The sequence below is a fragment of the Mus caroli genome, unplaced genomic scaffold (assembly GCF_978045245.1).
Source record: "Mus caroli unplaced genomic scaffold, Mus_caroli_1 scaffold_5, whole genome shotgun sequence".
Lineage (NCBI taxonomy): Eukaryota > Metazoa > Chordata > Mammalia > Rodentia > Muridae > Mus > Mus caroli.
The window spans coordinates 65,202,321-65,223,018 of NW_028227260.1; the positions used below are offsets into that span (position 1 = coordinate 65,202,321).

At 43.4% G+C, this 20,698-nt stretch overlaps 1 long non-coding RNA gene and 1 pseudogene across 3 annotated transcripts in view; both read right to left on the reverse strand.

The window, feature by feature from the left end:
* The window catches only part of LOC110287378 (uncharacterized), an 80,297-nt gene that overhangs the window by 28,264 nt on the left and 31,335 nt on the right, over positions 1–20,698 (reverse strand). Inside the window, exons 4-5 of one of the 3 annotated variants that reach the window (XR_015047156.1) lie at positions 18,366–18,495; positions 16,437–17,716 (exon numbers count right to left, since the gene is read on the reverse strand). This is a non-coding gene — a long non-coding RNA (uncharacterized LOC110287378). Of the gene's footprint in view, positions 1–16,428; positions 18,496–20,698 lie in introns of those variants that run through there. The other 2 variants (XR_015047157.1, XR_015047155.1) reach the window with 2 other exon arrangements.
* Positions 12,453–13,737, reverse strand: LOC147004612 (receptor-binding cancer antigen expressed on SiSo cells pseudogene; annotated as a pseudogene).

The window sequence follows — 20,698 nt, forward strand, 5'->3', positions numbered from 1 at the left end:
TGACCTACCAGGAGCCAAGAAAGACCCCTATGAAGCTTTCTGAGAGTTTTCATGATAGGAGGAGAGAGAAAGGGGGTTAAGCCTCTGATCAAGTCATCACAAACACAAGATAGGGATGGAAAACCAGGTCCTTCGTCCTGGAAGAGGGATGCTAAAAGACCTGAGACCAGTAAGAATAACTCTCCCAGATAGGCCTCTGGCACACATGTTCCAGTAATGGGAAGATAATGCTTGAACAAAAGAAAGCAGATGCCTCTGGTGGAGGGTTTCTAGATATGGGACAACAAACAGATCAATTGCATCTATTTCTGGGACCCAACTCTATACTTAGCCCAAGTTGATGTCTTTTTAGTGAAGAGAGCTCCAATAATAGTAGTAATAGTAGAAGTAGAGGTAGTAGTATTAGCAGCAGCAGCAGTAATAGAAATAGGGCTGATAATAGGAGCTGAAGTGTTTGACCACATGACAAGTCAAAAGTATCCCAACTCTCATTCCAGGGGTTCCAACTTCTGACCCCATCAGGCATTCATATGAATGTGGTGAACAGACATATATGAACACAAAATACCCATACATGTAAATTGTATTAAACATTTTTTTAAAGTTGTCTGTACATGGTAAGAAAGTTACAGAAGATCCGAGTGTGGATTTGTTGGGAAAAGAAATTACTTTTCTGGCTAACTCTAGGGGTACGTATTTCTCTCTATCTTAACTAGAACAGGAACATACATCTCTATATATGACTGGAATTACAGGCTTACCATATAAAAATTTCTGACTCTGCATTTGCATTCCTTTCTAACTTTTCTTGTTTTCAGGAACTATCCCTTCACTTCAAGCTCATTGACTCTTATGCTGGAATGAATTTTTTTTCTAACTCTCAGACTAAAAACAAACAAACAAACAAGTAAAGTCCAAGTAGAGAAGTGGCTTTCTTACCCTATGGAAACATAAAAGAACTTGGATGGATAAATATGTATGTCCTGAATTTTCTTCCCATGGATTTCCTCCACATCATGAGTTTGGTGATTATGACACACTATACTATGAAGGGACGATCTCACTGAAGGACTCCAAGACAAATAGTGAAGGGCAGTGTTCTAGGAAACTGTCAGGACCTTCCATGTAACGCCCCAGAATTCATTCATTCATCACTGGAATAAATGGCCTATATGTATATGAGGTTTATTTTGGGAAATAAAGAGAGATCCTGGAACCGGGCAGTGGTGACTCACGCCTTTAATCCCAGGACTTGGGAGGCAGAGGCAGGCAGATTTCTGAGTTCGAGGCTAGCCTGGTCTACAGAGTGAGTTCCAGGACAGCCAGGGCTATGCAGAGAAACCCTGTCTCGACTGTCTCAAAAAACCAAGAGAGAGAGGGAGAGAGACAGAGACAGAGACAGAGACAGAGAAAGAGAAAGAGACCCTGGGCACATTTTTCTGTTAGGTTAGTTACCTAACCTAGCCCTACCTCTAAACCAGAGATTCCTAAAGATGACTCAAAAAAGCACAAGTAGTAACATTTAAAATTTAAAATAGGCAATAAGGGTTGAAACTGGGTGTGTTAAGATGAGTATCTGGCTGGAATGTATCAACTATTCTGTCACTATTCGGACACTATTATTCTTCTTCTATGGCAGGGAGGCCAGAAGCTTGAGTCATCTCATTCTTGCTCAGGTGGACACCAGACACCTTAGGGATGGGCTGCAGGATTGTCCTCTAAGATGAGATGACTTAGGGAAACCTGTGTTCTAAATCTGTGTTCCTTTTGTTCCCAACCATAGAGAGACTGAGCCAAAGAATGTCTCCTCACTATTTAACCTTCTCTGACAGGAAGCAATCACACCTCCTGTCTCCTAAGATGGGGAGATGAGCTGGAATTCTTGCAAAATGTATCTGAATGTAAGAAGGTCTGTGCCTCTGAGGAGATGTGACACCATACTAGCCTGAGCATTGCCAGAAGAGATATATGGTGAACCATAACTTTAAAATCTTACCAACCAATTGGAGCAGGACTAACACTTTGGTTCAATTGGCTATCCCTTTCATCACCACATATCGTCAGTATACCAAGGCCAAACTCAATGATTTCATCCAAAACAGAAATGTCACTGACCCTCAGGTTTCTATAGATTCCACTGGAGTTCAAGAGGGGCCCGTAATTCAGTTTAATGCTAGAAACCAAATAGCAACAGGATTTGGGTCAGCAATCTACCATAAATAAAAATGTAGAATGGATAAAGGATGCATTCTAAACTCAATAAAGACTTTTAAATTACACAAGGATACTTATACTTCTCAAAGGTATAGCAGATCATCCGGAGGTCATCAGTGAAATGGCATGGTAAATTGGCTAGCCCTCACTGTGATATTAGCACATGAAGGGGAATCTGTGATGATGGCAGGTTGCTTAGACCATGTTGTACTTCATTTCTGAAAAGAAAACTTCTGATAGCACCATACAAAGGCTCTTCAGGAACTACCTACTATGCTCAATAGGTTAACTGAAATTATGACAGGGGAAAGGTTCCTCCATCTTGTCTCAGTTGTAACCATCTGTGTTCCAGGAATTCAAGGTCAAAATCGCAGCTCACTGAATGTTGTTGGCTTCTGCTAATCTGATTGCTTGCTTTACTTTCCCCTGCATCTGTCAACCAAGATGAGGATTTCCTGTAATCTCTGCCTTTAAAAACTCCCCATAAAAGCCGGGCATAGTGGCACATGCCTTTAATCCCAGCACTTGGGAGGCAGAGGCAGGCGGATTTCTGGGTTTTAGGCCAGCCTGGTCTACAAAGTGAGTTCCAGGACAGCGAGGGCTACACAGAGAAACCCTGTCTTGAAAAAGAAAAAACAAAAACAAAAACCTCCCCATAAAATGCATTTGAGGCTGTTTTTCTCTCCACGCAATTTCTAGATAGCTTAATACAGGCTTTAATTCAGACTTCGGTCATGTGAGTGGTCTTTGGGTCTCTACCTATCAACAAATAGAATCCCACTGAGATCTCTTTGAGACTCTTACGAGTGTGACCAACTGTAGATCTTGGCACAGGCTGTGAACCACACAGTACCTGCAGGTTCAAAACCTAGGGGGTTCAAAACCTGAAACTTTCCAGGGCTCTGGGAGAGAAGATCTTGGTGAATCCTACATTCCTGTCTAAAGTTCCTCCAGTAAGAATCATCTAGCCTGTCATCTCCTGAGGTCCTGAGATAAGTCTGGTTAAAGTACCTTCTGTTTAGGACATGAAGGAAAGGCCAGCTGCAGCCACTGATCGACTGTCCAGACTCCGTGGGAGACATGACTGGATTCTCCAATTCTGTTCAGGTATAAGAATGTATGGTGGTCAACCCATGGTTGTCTTTAATGTGTTTCTCTTTCTATATGTTTCTGCCCATTCTATTTTCCTAGTGGATTTCTCTGGTGTGAGAATCACCCAGCCCCATACCACCTCCGCTTAAGACCTGTGCTCTCTTGGTAGGGACCTGAATCCTTTGGCTCTATCAAGTTGTCCAGAGAAACCAAAAACCTCCATCTGTCCCACTCCCAGAGTGTTCCTTTGTTGCTTGACTATTGCTCAGTCAGTCCCAGTCCCTGTGTGAACGTATCTAAGTGGAATACATAAAGAGTTGGAGAAAGTTCCCCAAGCATCTCACTCCATCTGCTCCCCACCTCCTGCTCTAGGCAGCCCCAAGTAAAGGGAAGGTGCCACAGGGCTGTGCAGGGATCAGGTCGGGTGAGGGTTGTCCACCCCTTCCGCTTCCATGATTTATGTCTTTTTTTTTTTTTTTTTTGTGGTTTTTCGAGACAGGGTTTCTCTGTGTAGCCCAGGCTGTCCTGGAACTCACTTTGTAGACCAGGCTGGCCTCGAACTCAGAAATCCGCCTGCCTCTGCCTCCCGAGTGCTGGGATTAAAGGCGTGCGCCACCACGCCCGGCTTGATTTATGTCTTTTAACCAATGATCTGATCATTAGAAAACTCAAAAGCCATCATTCCCTGAAAAGGAGTAGGAAAAAACACCTGTTCCCAAGCCAGATGGGGCTACTGCTGCCAGACAGACTGTATAGGATCTGTTTTCCCTCTGTCCAACACAAAGTAGACTTTAAACACTTTTCACTAGTTTGTCCATGAAACAAAAGACATTACACAGGCCCACCTATCAAAGAACTGAGTGGTTCCTGCTAGTCTAATGAACAAAAAGCTCACATGTTAACTAAGGCTAGGAACTTCCAACAGCAACTCACACAGCTGAGCTCTCCTCCAAGGACCACCAGAACTCTGGTTGTCTAATACCCATGTGACTTAGTACCAGGCCCTACTCCTGGGCTACCTTTGAGAATAGTTTGAGAGACTTATTACCATCAGTCCTAATACCCTCTTGCCTGGTGATGACCATGATGTTCATCCATGACTGTCATGAGATGACATCCCCCTGAAAAGATCTCAATACAGAGCTCTACACTAGTAGGACTGGCATCGTTTAAGATGAAACTAGTCATTACAGGCCCTCCAGTTCTCCATAAAGGCTTTCTGTTTAGGACATAAAGGAAAGGCCAGCTGTAGCCACTGATCTAGTGTCCAGACTCTGTGTGAGACATGATTGGATTCTTCAGACTATCTGAGAGACCAAACTAGCCTCCAAGTCCACCACCAGTTTCCCCTTATTCAAGCCCAATAATACTGCCTGGGTCAAGTAGGTAGCCAAAGGGGCCTTAACAGGTGATTCTCTATTACTCTGACCATGAAGGTAGTTGGTATTACACCATGGATCCACTACACCCAGGTGAAGAAAGCCAAAGCCACAGATGATGATGCCAAGTGTACTGTCCTCAGACTCTGGACCCATTAAAATTAAAATTAATTAAATTAATTAAAGTTTCAAGCCCTTCTACTCCCTGCCCCCTCTATAGACCAGGCTGGCCACGAATTCAGAAGTCTGCCTGCCTCTGCCTCCCAAGTGCTGGGATTAAAGGCGTGTGCCACCACTGCCTGGCCTCTTCTTGAGTCTTGTGTTTGGTATAAATATAGGGTCCTGGTTCAGCCCCCACTTCCCTCAGACTTGGACCTGGGAACTGCGGAAGACAGGTATACTGTACGTTAGAAGTAGTGTGACTTAATACGGACAATCAGTTTGGACTTTGGTTGTGCTGAGTGGCCTTTGGCTCTACCCCACAACAAAATTCAAGAATAAATGACCCATTTTCAAATCTTAGGAAGCAATGTTTTGGAAAGGAAAAAGGATAAGGATTTCAGTCCTAAAATTCCTTGGTCTAGTTCTAGGGATATAGTTGGATATCCCGTGACCCCATACATACAATGGTTGTTGATGCAAAGACTATGTAACTGACAAAACATTGCCATCATCTCAAAACAGGATTACTGATGAAGGCCTCAAAACTGGCAAGTCGGGCAATGCTAACTCAAGCTGAGGACAAGAATGAAAATGTATTGAAAAAGGGGTGGAAACGAAATGTACTGGTTTTTTTTCTATCAAAGGGTTAAATAAGACAAAATTCTAGTTTAAAAAAAATTGTAAAGAAGCCACTTGACAGAAACTCAGATTCCTCCAGGGTCAACACTTCTTGAAATAAAATATGTGCTCAAAACCGGAGCAAGCATAACGGCTCATGCCTTTAATCCCAGCACTTGGGAGACAAAAGCAGGTGGAGTGCTGAGTTTGAGGCAAGTCTGGTCTGCTGATTTAGTTCAGGGATTGCCAGGGCTAGTAGTGAGACCTTGCTTGGAAAAAAACTCAAAAAAAAAAAAACAAAATGTGCTCGACTTCCTTCTCCCTGGAGACCGTGCTGCTCTGTGTAGGCTAATCATAAGAATGTGAACACGCCAAGGACGCCACATGAAACCCCACAGAATCACCTAAACGGGGCTCATAGAGGCTCACAGAGAGATTGAACAGACAATCAGGGAGCCTGCATGAGTCTGACCTAGGCCCCTCTCTATGTGTTATAGTTGTGTAACTTGGTGTTCTTGTGGAACCCCTAAGAGTGGGAATAGGGGTGTCTCTGATTCCTTTGCCTGCTTCTGGGACCCTTTTTCTCCCACATGATTGCCTGGTCTAGCCTTAATCTAAGTGTTTGTGCCTAGTCTTCTAAGGTGTCATGCCATGCTTGGTTGAGATCCCCGGGGAGGCCTGATCTTTTCTGAAGGTAAAGGAGGAGGAGTGGATCTGGAGGAGAGGGGAGATGTGGGAAGGACTCTCTCAGGAGAGGAGGGAAGGGAAACTCAGAAGAGGAGGGAAGGATGTGCAATGAAAAGAAGAAGAACAAATAAAAGAAAAAAAGAAAAGAAAAATTTTAAAGAGGCAAAAGACAAAAAACAAACCAAACCAAAACAAAAAAACCAAAGCAACCAAACAAAACAATGAAGAATGTAAGCACCCCTAGAGAAGCACACAGCACCCTTTACTGCAGTAATGCAGCACAGCAATATACAGCAATACAGAAATACAGCACAGACGCCTGCATCCCACTGCACATGCTTTCCTGCTGCACAGGGCAGGACTGTGGACCCTTCAGCAGAAATAAAATGTTTTGCTTTGCTGAAATACTTTGGAATACTATGATCATTTTCTTGCCTGCTGAGAGCTGATTGTGGGTTTAGTTTGCCATTCTCTATGGGTGAGACCCTTCTTCCCCCCCCCCCCCCCCACCTGCCATCACTTGAGAAATGTCTACTCAGCCCCTTCACTAATTTTTTAATTAAGTTGCTTGTTTTGTTCTGGTTTAGAGTTAGTTAGTTGTCCAGCTTCCTTAAATATACTGGATATTAACTCTTTAGCAAATATGTTCTGGCCAATTTGGAATCTGGTCAACTCCTTAGCAAAGTATGTTCTGGATATTAACTCCTTAGCAAATATATTCTCTGCCAATTTGGAATCTGGTTTTGAGTTTGTTGGCTGTGCAAAAGCAAGACAACTCCCGCCACTCCAATGCACAAACCCTAATCCCTGCCATGAACCAATGTTGAGTTTTTTCCTAGGAGTTTTAAGAGTTCCGATCTTAGCCAGGCCTAGTTGCATAATCTATAGCCCCAGCTACTCATGAGGCCAAGGCTTTCCTGGGCTATAGAACTAGATGAAGGATGTCTGGGAAATATAGTAAGAAGATGTCTTAAAATTGTAAGTTAAAGAATGTAACTTTGACCGGATATGCTTACACACATCTTTAATTCTAACACTCAGACGGGGGCAGGCAGATCTCTGAGTTCCAGGCCAGCCTGATATACAGAGGGAGTTCCAGAACAGACATGGCTACATAGAAAACTTTGTCTCAAGCAAACAAATAAAGAAATAAAAAAGGGATGTAATTCTTTGGTAGAATGTTTGTCTAAGATGTGTGAAGCCCTGAGTTTAATGACTAGCACAACAAAGACTGTAGGGTGTACACTTAGTATTTTGCGTTTGCTTCTTTGTATGTTTACCAAGCTCCTAATAACGGGGTCTTAAATATATAGGCAAATGCTGGACCATAGCTCCAGCCCTGTTTTGCTTTTCTGATTGTATGTGGGCTAGGGTGGCCCAAAACTCATGGTAATTCTACTGCCTATTTCTCCCTGGAACTGGATTTACTGGCAGAAGCTACCATGCCTGGTTGTATATTTTGGAATATAATACACCCTGTGCCCTGTTACTTATGCTCCCCTTCTGGGAGATATTTTCTCTGTCTGCTCTCCATCCCAAGAGTAAATGAAACATTCTATTTATATTTTGCCCTTAGCAGGGACCTAAAACTAATCAGGAAACTGTTCTATATTATTCTGAGATCTAGTCTGTATACCCAAGGAAAGGGTGGTATTTGGTGTGTGATGGGAGGAAAGGTTTAAAAATGATTCTTTGGGGAAAAGATATGTGGCCCAGTCGCTAACAGAGAGATCTGGGGAAGTTATTCTCTATTCCTTTCTTTCTTCACCTGTAAAATGAGATAATATTCACCTGTGTTATAGGCTGAGAATTTGTGCTGGCCAGTTTTATGTCAACTTGACAGAGGCTAGGAGAGGAGGGAGCCTCAGGGGAGAAAAATCCTCCCTCTGTATGGAATTTTTGAAATTAGTAACTGATGATGGAGGGCCCAGCCCATTATGGGTGATTCCATCCCTGGAATGGTGGTCCTGATTTCTGTAAGCAGACTGAGAAAGTCATGAAGATAATCCAGTTAGCAGCACCCCTCCTTGGTCTCTGCATCAGCTCCTCCCTCCAGGTTTCTGCCCTATTTGAGTTTCTTTCCTGACTTATTTTGATGATGAACAGCGATGTGGAAGCATAAGGCAAATAGACCATCGCCTCTCCAAGTTGCTTTGATTATGATGTTTCATCAGAGCAATAGTAACCGTAGGTCACATAGAATTAAACAGTATTATTTAATCTGTTGTTATAAAAATCACATCTGAAAAGGAATAAGAACTAGCTTATTTTGGAGCTATTTTGAATAACCATGGCCAAGAAAACAAGTTTAGGTTACCTGAAATTTCATGTTCTGATGTGGAAGCAGTTTCATGAAGGTTTATAGCTTTACAGAGCAGAGAAAGTTATAAAAACTCAAGGCAAGTTTAAAATATATTGATGGATAAACTAGTAAGGCAAGTAGAACAAGATGGAGGGTGATAATTATAGGCCTAAAATACAATCTGGTTGCAAGCATTCTTAGCTACTGAATGGCAGAAGCTAGTGTCCTGCTAAGGGAATACAATGGCTTGGCAAACAATAGCCATTCCAGAAAGCTAAAACTAGCCCAAGACAAAGTAATTAACCTCTGAGCCAGCAAAATTCCAATCTCTCCACAGGCCTGAAATCCCAATTCACCCATCATCAGTCTCTGCAGACACAGACACCTCTTCCAGAAGAGTTTTGCTCATAGAGCAAGACACAACTTCTTCTCGGGAATGTTTATGCACAGATAATATGAACACAGACATCTAAACACCCACTAAATAGTACTGGTGATTTAATGATTTGTTGCATGTGATAAACAATATTCTCCTTGAAAATACCATCTCATCTCCTCTCTGGGTGCTAACAACAGCCTCCACTAGCAGGCTTACACTCAGAGTGTGCTTTTGGGACATTCATATTTCAGTGCAAACATCCCAGGTCACAGATATTTTCTGGTCTTGACTATAGAAAAGGAGCCACTGGCATGCTGACAGGAATAGGTTGCAGCGGGGAAGGAAGTGCCCTTATTCAAAATGCACCTGCGCTGCACTAGGCCAGGGATTACAAACTGAGCCGGGCTAAACAGTGTGGTGTTTACACCGACTTGGGCAGTTGGCTCAGCATGAGGCTCTGGACAGACACAAAGGCTGCTTGTTGCTTGTCCCTCGGCAGCTGCAGCGGTGGCGACAGCAGCAGCAGCAGCAGCATTGGAGCAGGAACCACACTGCTTAACTAGCAAGAAACCTGTCTCACAACCTCTCCTCTGAAAGAAAGGTGAAGAACAGTATGTGCCGAGACAGTATTTCTTTTACTTTTAAAACGCCATCTCCAAATATCCTTGCATAAACCAGATAGCACAAGAAAACACTATTTTCTCTGTGGTGGCTTCTCCTTCCTGACTACAGGGTCCCCTGTATTGCTGGGGCTGGCCTGTAAGCCCCTAGATAGGCCCACTGCCCCTCATGTCCTGGTTGTCCAGCTCCACATCTGGGTTTCTGGATGATAACTGTCTCCCTGCCCCAGCCCCTAACACACATACTCAAAGGCAGCATCTCCACCCAGCAGACAGCCTCCTGGCCTGTGCTGGTGACAGAGCCAGAGCAGGCACGAAGAAGATGAAGCCTTTTGTCACATCCCTGCCTAGGAAGAAAAGCTAGGACTGGCTGGGGTGGGGAGGGGGGGAGGGGCAGGCCTTCTGCCTGTGAGATGAGGCTTTTCAGTACTGCTGCCTAAGTGCAGGAGCACAATACAGGAGGGGACACAGGCCTGAGGGGAGGGACCCTCTGAGGAGACACTGCAGCCACCAGCAGAGGCCAGAGCAGGAGCTGCAGCTGGCAGCTCCCCAGCCAGGCTGAATGCAGCTGCCCTGCCTCCCTTAAAGGGGAAGCCTCCACACAGAGGAGAGCCAGGGATTAAAGCTTTCATCAGCTCATCAGAGAGAGGCATTGTTACCAGGGAAGGAAGGAGTGGGATGTGGAACAAGAGCAAAGGCACAGGCAGCCAGCGCCAAGTACACCAAGGTGGTGTACTTTTCCAAAGCCTAGGGATGAAAAAGAGAAACAGAGCTCTTGCTTCTGAGGAGGGCCATGGAAACACACACACACAACACACACACACACACACACACACACACAGAGAGAGAGAGAGAGAGAGAACTAAGAAAGAGAGCTAAACCCTGAGAGAAACTCCCTGGACTATAGGGTGTCCCCAGACAGGTAAGTTCTTTCCTCTGTGTACCTCAGCAGAGGCACATGGCAGTCTTCCTCCCTTGTGGGCTATGGGAACTTTGAGCACCTGATGAAACTTTAATTTTTTTCAAAACCTATTTTTAATGATGGATCTTAGATACTTGAACCTCCCTTGTAGACTACTACCCACCAGAAGTAGTGGGAAAGAAAGGATACAGGGAAGCAGACTTTTTTTTTATATATATATATATATTTTTTTATTACATATTTTCCTCAATTACATTTCCAATACTATCCCAAAAGTCCCCCATAGCGCCCCCCACTTCCCTACCCACCCATTCCCATTCTTTTGGCCCTGGCATTCCCCTATATTGGGGCATATAAAGTTTGCAAGTCCAATGGGCCTCTCTTTCCATTGATGGCCGACTAGGCCATCTTTCGATACATATGCAGCTAGAGACAAGAGCTCCAGGGTTCTGGTTAGTACATCATGTTGTTCCAACAATAGGGTTGCAGATCCCTTTAGCTCCTTGGGTACTTTCTCTAGCTTCTCCATTGGGAGCCCTGTGATACATCCAATAGCTGACTGTGAACATCCACTCCTGTGTTTGCTAGGCCCCGGGAAGCAGACTTTTTAAAAAGGTTCTCTGGAGCAACTCCTGTCTGTGTTGTCTGGAAATCGGCAATTTAGTTTCCAGGTTAGCAGTGGCAGCCCGATCCACTCGCAGCGCAAACACTTCACTGAGAGAGTCGGATAGCAAACAGGTATCCCCAGCAATGGCACTACCTAGCAGAGACAGCCAGGCCTCTGCATTGGCACAAGTCAGCAGGAGGGACCTGGAGGGACACCAGAAGAAGTTCCCAGCTGTGCCTCTCAGGGAAGCGAAAAATCATCCAAGACTGGAGACCCACACACATTGCATTTCACAGCTAGCTCTATAAGCAGTCCAAGCTTGGCCTCAATCACTGTCCATCGAGTCCTAGTTATACCCTCCAAACATCACGTGTCCTCCACAGGTCTTGCCTCAGTATGCATACCTGTCTCAGCTGACATTACTTGGCCAATCAGTCCGAGTCCATGTAAGCAACAAGAAACTGCAGCACACTATGGGAAGTCTTTCGGTGTGTTTCTCTCTATGGAGTACTGACAAATGCAGCTCAACTACACAATGTAAGCTGGGCCAAGAAATGAGTGTTGTTAGCAAAGAATCCTTCATCATGTGTCCTCTTGAATGCTTGTTTTAGCAGACCATCCTTTCTCCTGTGTCTGCTTCAGCTAAACATTCCTTCACATGTTTGCCCCCAGCAAAACACCATCCAACCAACTTTCCAAAGAACCCTTAAGTTTCCACTTCAACCTGATATATGGCAGGTCTGTTCAGACTGAAGCTGTGACAGAGATGTACTCTGCTCCTCAGCGAGTTTCTACAGACACTGGAGGAGCTTGGAAGGATGGTCAAATCAGCTGCCCTGATAACGAGAGGCCTACCTTGTATATGGACCCAGACCCTGCATAGACAATATCTACCAGTTGGGATTCAGTGTTACCTGCGTTCAAGTTGCACACTCTGGGTACATGAAGGCTCACACTCAGTGAGTTCCATCAGATTTAATAGCAAGAGGGCAGAAGGGACAAATCGGAGAGAGAAGAGAGTAGTAAGGAGCACGGGTCAGATGGTGAGGAGTCTTGGTCCTTATGGAAGTTCCAAGGGGAGATTTTGAGGTTCGCTTTTTAGAAATGTCTACATGACATTTATGGAAAGGCAGAAAATTTTTTTGATAAATAAAATTTATTGCATTTAATGTTATTTTCTTAAAAATCCAAATCCAGAAGTGGATGCTCACTGTCAGCTATTGGATGGATCACAGGGCTCCCAATGGAGAAGCTAGAGAAAGTACCCAAGGAGCTAAAGGGATCTGCAACCCTATAGGGGGAACAACATGATGAACTAACCAGTACCCCGGAGCTCTTGTCTCTAGCTGCATATGTATCGAAAGATGGCCTAGTCGGCCATCACTGGAAAGAGAGGCCCATTGGACTTGCAAACTTTATATGCCCCAATACAGGGGAATGCCAGGGCCAAAAGAATGGGAATGGGTGGGTAGGGAAGTGGGGGGGGGTATGGGGGACTTTTGGGATAGCATTGGAAATGTAATTGAGGAAAATACGTAAAAAAAAAAAATCCAAATCATCATATCTCTTAATGTTGTACCAAACAATGCCAGTTCAAATGATAGAAAATGTATGTCAACAGTACCTGAAAACAAAATTAAGAAGGGTATAAAGCCCTACCTACAGTTTGTCTAATTTACATCAAGTGGTCATGGAAACAAATGATCATTAAAATTATTTTATAATTATGTACAATGAACAAAAGCATAGTAGATAGCAGGGTACTTTTCCATCATAAAATTATTTACACCCGTTTATTCATCTAGAAACACTAGCTTGAGAGGTACTTGTCAGGTATATTGCTCTTGAAATAACTCCTCTACAGCAAACAATTGTCTTCTATTTGGAACACATTGAAGAAAATAATTGTCTCATTATTTTTGTGTTTTGAGTATTGATTCCTAATAGTTCAAGGCATTATGGGAGAATCCTGGTGTCCTGGATAGCTCAATAAACAAACTGAGATCTAGCAGAGTGTTTGTATTCTGAAAATACTGTCCAGTCCATGCAAATGGTTGTGTGTAGACTGTGCACCCAGACTTCTCCTAGCATGGACACGACAAAGCCTGTGTTAGGAAAGCTTCACACTGATTTTGGTTTGCTCCTTCTTCATGGGGTGTTGCGCTTCCTTCTCCGTTTTCTTCCTTTGCTGTTCTGCTGCTCTCTTCTCTCCCTCCGTCTGAAATTTTCAGCTGCTTCTGGACTTCTTCTGCTTGCCAGGCTTCCTCTTCCCATGCACTGGTATTTTCTTCCCACATATCTAAGTCACCTAATTTTGAAGACTGATGAATAAAAGGCCTATCTTGTGCAGCTGCCAGTCTACTGGAAAAACCTGTGCTACCATCTGGGACACCAAAATTCAATGGTTCTCTCTTCTTAATGACAATTTTCTGAGTTTTCTGTATAGTTAGAGTTATGGCCTTGAAGTAGTCAGGCTCCAGTTGCTCCAAAGAGTTCTGCCACAATCCCATTGTTGCTACAATCCCATTCCCGCCTTCGATGCACTTGTGGGCTGGTCGCATCTTCATCCCAGGAAGTCCACTCCTCCAGGTCTGTCTGCTTAGGGACAGACGAATAATCAACCGTGGTGGGCAAAGATTTGATCTCCACTTAATTTCCTTCCTCTGCCAGATCTGCACATTAATCTCTTTAGGAACGAGAACACTGTTACTAGGCAAGTACAAACTTTAAAGAACCGAAACTGAGTGATGGCCATGGTGAAAACCAGAACCTGCCCCTCCCCCTCCCCGCCCGCCTACCCTGTGGAGGCTCAGAGCTGCGGCACTCAGCTGCTGCCTGCCTAGGGCTCGCGCTCAGCCATCTCAGTCCCAGCTTCGCTCATTCAAAGCCGGCGCGCGCGCGCGCTCTGTCGCAACCACTGTGGCCACCCCTTCTCCAAAATTCCCCAAAATTTCTTTTTTTTTTTTTTTGGCAAAACCCAGTAGTTAAGTACATATCAAGAAATTAGAAACTAAACTTAGTAAAGAAATGAGGGCTGTATATGAAGCTCAGTGCAGAAGGCCCTGGATGCTACCCTCTACTCGCTGCGTGGAAACACAGACACACAGCGAGAACACATGCAGAAAGGAAAGAGTATCTTGAAGTGTGAATTGGCTCTTAGTGAACTTCTGGTTTCTGAAGAAGGAAAGTATCCCATTAGGTGCAGCCAATGCATAGTACCTATTTGCTCTTAGATATTCTGTATTTGGTCTAGGTGTTATAGCACAAGGAAGTAAAAATCAATCTTAAATGCTCAGCAATTTTAGTTAAACTTAATACAGTGAGAATTAAAAAAAAAAAATTCTCCGGAGCAGTGGTGGCGCATGTCTTTAATCCCAGCACTTGGGAGGCAGAAGCAGGCAAATTTCTGAGTTCGAGACCAGCCTGGTCTACAGAGTGAGTTCCAGGACAGCCAGAGCTATACAGAGAAACCCTGTCTCGAAAAAACAAAAACAAACAAACAATATCTCCTACTAACAGTAGTTAGCTAGCATGAACAGCCCAGAAATTAATGCTCATGTGTGTGGTTAGGTTATTTTTAACTAGAGTGTCAAGACAACTTAATTTTGGGAAAAGAATAGTCTTTTCAAAACAAAGGGTTCAGGCAAGGCTGCATGTGCGTGTACAAAAGAGTGATTTAAAAAAAAAATGATCCCAAGGACCAGGGAGCTGGCTTGGTAGGTAAAGTGCTTGCTGTACAAAAACAAGCTCCTGAATTCAAATCCCCAGCATCCACGTAAGGGCACATATTTGTAGTAATATTGCTGAAGATGCAGAGACAGGTGGATTCCAGAATCACTGGCCAATCATTGTCACTGAAGCTGTGAACTTCAACATTAAATTAGAATGTCATCAAGGAAGACATTTTTTTTTTTTTTTTTTTGGTTTTTTGAGACAGGGTTTCTCTGTGTAGCCCTGGCTGTCCTGGCACTCACTTTGTAGACCAGGCTGGCCTCGAACTCAGAAATCCGCCTGCCTCTGCCTCCCGAGTGCTGGGATTAAAGGCGTGCGCCACCACGCCCGGCCAAGGAAGACATTTGATATCAATCTCTATCGACTTGAGTCTAGCCTCTATATACACATGCACACAGATAGAAACACACACACACACACACATATCACAAACATATACACTCAAATAGAAGGAACTAAGAATGCATCAAAGACCAAAACAGACCAGTTAAAATCATAAGTGCTAACAAGAATATACATTAGACTTGGCAATGACTATAAAACAAAGTTAAGAAAAGCAAGAGAATGGGAATTTAAGGTCATCTTTACTACAGCATGGACTATATTAAGCTCAGGTTTTTTTTTTTAATTTTTTTATACAAATAGCCGTGTGCAGTGGTGCTATAATTCCACCACTTTGAACACAGGGGCAGAAGAATTGCATACCAGTTCTAGGCAGCCAGGGTTACATTCCCAGACTCTGTCTCAAAACAAAATAGCAACACAAAATAATGAAAATGCCCTGGAAATGGTGGCATTTAATTCCAGTACTCAGGAAGCAGGGTTAGAGGTCAGCCTGGTGTAGACAGCAAGTTCCAGGACAGCCAGAGCTACCCAGTGAAACTCTCTCTCTAAAAACAAAACAAAACAAACTAACAAAAAATATCACAAAGCTAGGCAGTGGTCCTGCATGCCTTAAATCCCAGCACTTGGGAGGCAGAGGCAGGCAGATTTCTGAGTTTGAGGCCAGCCTGGTCTACAGAGTGAGTTCCAGGACAGCCAGGGCTACACAGGGAAACCTTGTCTCCAAAAAACAAAACAAAAAGAACAACAACAACACATCACAAAAATGTAACCTATAGTTGAGACAAAGTATTTGATAGCTGTATTATTGATGAATACTAACAAAAATATATGAATGGCTACAAATCAATGAAAGAGCTCTGAAAAGAGATCAGATTGAAGAAGCAGTTGGTTGTGGCTGCACACACCTGTAATCCCAGAGCACTGGTGTCTAGTACAGGACAACCTCAAGTTCCAGACTAGTCTGGAACACATCCTAAGCACCAGGCCAGCTTGAAGCTGCAGAGCAAAATACTGTTTCAAAAAAAAATTGTAATGAGATTTCCATACTGTACCAATATATTATTCTTCAAAATAAATAAACGTACAAGTTTCAAAAATTATCTTGGATAAATGTGATTTTCCAGAGGAGCACATATTTTGGTGCTTAATCGGAAATCAGTATTCTTTTTCTGTTTGATCGGCTTTTGGTTTGTTTGGTTTGGTTTTGGTTTTTTCGAGACAGGGTTTCTCTGTGTAACCCTGGCTGTCCTGGAACTCACTCTGTAAACCAGGCTGGCCTCAAACTCAGAAATCTGCCTGCCTCTGCCTCCCAAGTGCTGGGATTAAAGGCGTGTGCCACCACTGACCGGCTGTTGTTTTTTGTTGTTGTTGTTTTTCAAAGATTTATTTACTTTTTATGAGCATTGGTGTTTTGCCTGCCTGAATGGATGTCTGTGTGAAGGTGTCAGATCCCATGGAACTGGAGTTACAGACACTTGTAAGAGGCCGTATGGGTGCTGGGCCCCGGTCCTCCAGAAAGCTGCCAATGCTCTTATTCACTAATTCATCTCTCCAGCCCAGAAATCGTTATTTCTAATGCATCATCACACGAGATCCAGGATGCAGTTCAATGCCGGGTGTGTAAATGGAGGCAAACAGAATCTTAGGCTGAAAAGTGATTTTTTTAAAAAGTTTTATTTATTCTCTCATACCATCCATCTGAACCGCAGCTTTCCCTCCCTCTAGTCCTTCCTGTTCCTCCCCGCCAATAACCCCCACTGTGAAGCATGAAAATTTTGAAAAGGTTTTCAAAGGCCCTGAACATGGCAACTTGTGATTGGCTTAGATAGCAGTTTCCTAAGACTCCCTATAGACCTTCCTCATTGGGTCCTCACATTGCCTCGCCTACTTTGTATCTAGTTTCTTTTCTTTCCTTTGCCTAGTGGCTTGTGTTTTAGCCTCCTTGCTCCTCCCTACTCGGCTTGCTTCCTCTCTACCCTTTCTGGTCGTAGGGCCTGAACAGTACCCCCTCCCCGTCACCTTTCTGTTCTGTTTTGCTTGGCTTCCTGCTCAGAGCCCCGAGTCTCCTCAACTCACCGTCTCGTCTCCAGTCTTCGCTTCGAGGTGTCCTTGGCCCCACGCTCTAGCCTCGCCTCACCTACGTAAGATCTCGCTTCCTAATTTGTCTCTCCTCTACGGGTTTGTGCTCTGCCCAAGCCGCCATGGAAAGTGACTTAGTGGGCCCAGAGGGCAGCCTGGATGTTTCCGGAGTAGAGGGAACAGAGGTCTTGTCACCCCCACTCCAAGCCTCTCCTGTAATTGCCACTGCGAACTTAGCTGCCAGGCAGGGCAGGTCTACCCAGAGCAGGAGAACGCAAGATGGTTCAGGATTCAGGCTTCCTGGCCCAGAGAGGGTGGAGTCCAACCAGGAAGAGCATCTCATTCCTCTCTCACAGATGATCCCATACATCTCCTGTTTTATTTGCAAAGGCTACTTAATAGATGCGGCGACCATTACAGAATGTCTTCATACTTTCTGTAAAAGCTGCATCGTAAAACATTTTGAACACAGCAACAAATGTCCAAAGTGCAACCTTATAGTGCACCAGGCCAAACCTCATAAAAACTTGAGGATGGATCCACAATTACAAAGCATAGTATACAAATTAGTGGAAGGTCTAGAGGAAAAAGAAAAAAAGCAGAGGCGTGAATTCAGTAAAGAACGTTGTCTGGGACCACCAGAACCCGCTGCTGTTCCACAGCCAGGCCATTCAAGTGAAGAGAACACTAAGGAAGTTGTGGAATAGTGTCTTAGTTTATGTGTACTGGTATGTCTTTAGTACTGGAGTCTATGGGTACTAATGCATACACTGAACATGTTAAGCCACTGAAAACCACGTTTATCTGACTCTTAGAAAATGCAACCACTGGACAAAGAAACATTTTTCAAAAGAACAACAAGCTTTGCTGCAGCTTGTCAAATAGTTATCACATGCAGTGGTCAGTTGCTGAAGGACTTTCAAACTCAACAAGTACAGTGTACAGTAGCGGATATGAGGATACAGGATGAGGATACAGGATGCTCTGCTGCCTTTTGTTAAGGTCTCCTCTCAGAGTGACTTGCTACAGCTATCATGAAAGGACAGAAAGTAAGAAGGCCTCTGCAGAACTGAATCTTACTGAAGAGTTCTAGAAAACATAGAATCATTATAAGCTGTACTGTTTCTGGCATACCTGTTTTCTGCACCAGAAATCCTAGTGTTTATAGGATTGCTACAGCTTAGAACAATGGGATTTAAAAAAACATTGACTTTTAAATTTCCTTACTATTCCAAGAACTGTGAAGTTGAATGTTGCACCTCATCATCACTGTTGACAGTTTTCTCTTTTGTTGAGCCCATTCTCTTTCAAGCTGATTGAGGTTCTGCTGTCTGCGGTGGCTTCCGTGGTCTTCCTTCTGGAAAACAACATCCCAGAGGTCCAAAGCCAGTCTTCGTTAAATTGCAAAGTAAACTCACAAAGACTGACTTTTTCTTTTTTTTTTAACTACGTTTGTATGTTGACATCATATTTTGAGGCTACCTGTTTTTTGAAAGTAACAGCACTCCTGAAGAGATGTTATTCCGTTCTAAAAGGTAGGAATTACTGTAGTACAGGAAGAAACTGTCTCCAGTAGGGTGTATGACTTGAGCCATAAACCTTCAGACTTAAAATGTCTTAAGAGGCAGTCTTTGTGATATATATATATATATATATATATATATATATATATAATTAAGTATGTATTAACTTCATTGTATATGTTATACACACATCGTAGTTACTACCCATGTTACTGGTGTAGTGACATCACACAAGATCCCCATAGAATACTTGCTGATACCTTGTGATGGTAATGGTGCCACCTTCTGAAATAGCAAAGTTCCAGTTAACTCATAAGTTTCTATATTGTTTCTCCAGCAAGTCACTTTTTCCTGATGTAATTTTTGCTGTCTGTTTCCCTATTATTTTTGTCATTGGGATTAAAAAATAAGGTTGTTTGTAAGCTAACTTTAATGTAGAAACTTCGATTTAAAAATTTTTTTTTGCCAAAAATTTCACATTTTGATATTTCTAAACGATATCCTACAGACTCTGTTTCGCAAACATTTTAAATCCTGTGTTAGAAACTTTAAACACTGGACAAACAACGGTAATTGTAAAGGATTTGGAAACTGTCTGGACAGGGTGGCACATGCCCGTAATCTCAGTACTTGGGCAAGGAGAGGGGAAGATCAGGAGTTCAAAGTCTCCTTCACCTACACAGGGCATGGGCACTATTGGGAGCTGTTGAAACCTTTAAGTAGGGTGGAGGGGGGCTGGAGCATTAGGAGTGTGAGCCTGAAAGTGGGTAGTGAGACCCTGTCCTCTATTTCTGGCCATGAGTTGAACGATCCCTTACAATGCCTTGCTACTTCACCACTGTCCCAGATCAACAGGAACAAGCAGCCAATGGTGTAGCCGTATGGAAACTGTGAGCCAAATCAACATTTTCTCTTTTTAGATTGATTATCTCAGTTATTTGTTCTAATAATAGAAAGCTAATCAACGACATTATTTTATATTTAAAATTGGTGTTGAGGTACTAGCTGGTGAACCGTAGTGGATTATTATAATTGCATATTGTTGTAATTTCATGTTAATACAAATTGGCCTCTCTCAGGAACTACTAGTGGTAGAGACATTTTCTATTCCTCTGTGTCTCCTTCCAGGTTTTCAGTGTGATGCATCCAGATTTGTATACACGCTAATGCCCACATCCCTCTGGGAGATCTCACAAGCGCTTGCCTCACAGGAAGACCTTCATAGCTGGCATCCACTGTGCCAATAGCCACAAGAAGGACATCTTAGTTACAGCATGGCCCCGTGGAGCTTTGGCATCGATGCCAGCATAGTTGTTTTCGCCATTTGGGTTTTCGTTTTATTTCTGTTGTTTTTGTCTGTTTTCCCCTGCCCACTGTTTGAGCAGATGTTGGCCTGTGGTTGTTGTCTTTTCTCTTACATTTAATATAAACTGATTCTGTTACTTCATGCATGTGCCTCTGTGTGTTTTGTACTGCCTCATTTGGTGTTGTGCTGGACTGGCATGCTGCAAAGAAACTCTCTGGGTAAAGGCTTTTTAAAATAGTGGCTATCTTGGTAAAAATAAAGTGGACCCAAAAGTCCTAAGAGTATCTTCCATATCCACAAACTCTGGAGCTCCATCAAGGCAGTGCTCCAGGGACACACCTCAAGCTCAACTTCGAGGAAAAGAAATACTTGGGATATCACAAATGTGTATGCCCTTTGAGCTGAGAGACACAGCATGTGCTCACATTCATTTTGGCTTACTGTCTGGCCCTCTCACTTGGCTAGCACTATGTGGGAAGACTCTCGGGTTTGCTGATGTGTCTGTGTTGCTGTCTACTGCTGCCTGTTGTATTGCTTTGGTCAAATCCCCAGTCCCCAGCTACATTGATGGGTCTGAAAATGTCTGATTTCTTTCTAGGACCCAATTTGCAAGGTTCATATTCCAGAAAGAGTGACCACATGTTGTATTGATCTTTTTTTGTTTTTTGTTTTTTGTTTGTTTGTTTGTTTTATAAGATTTATTTATTATATGTGAGTACACTGTAGCTGTC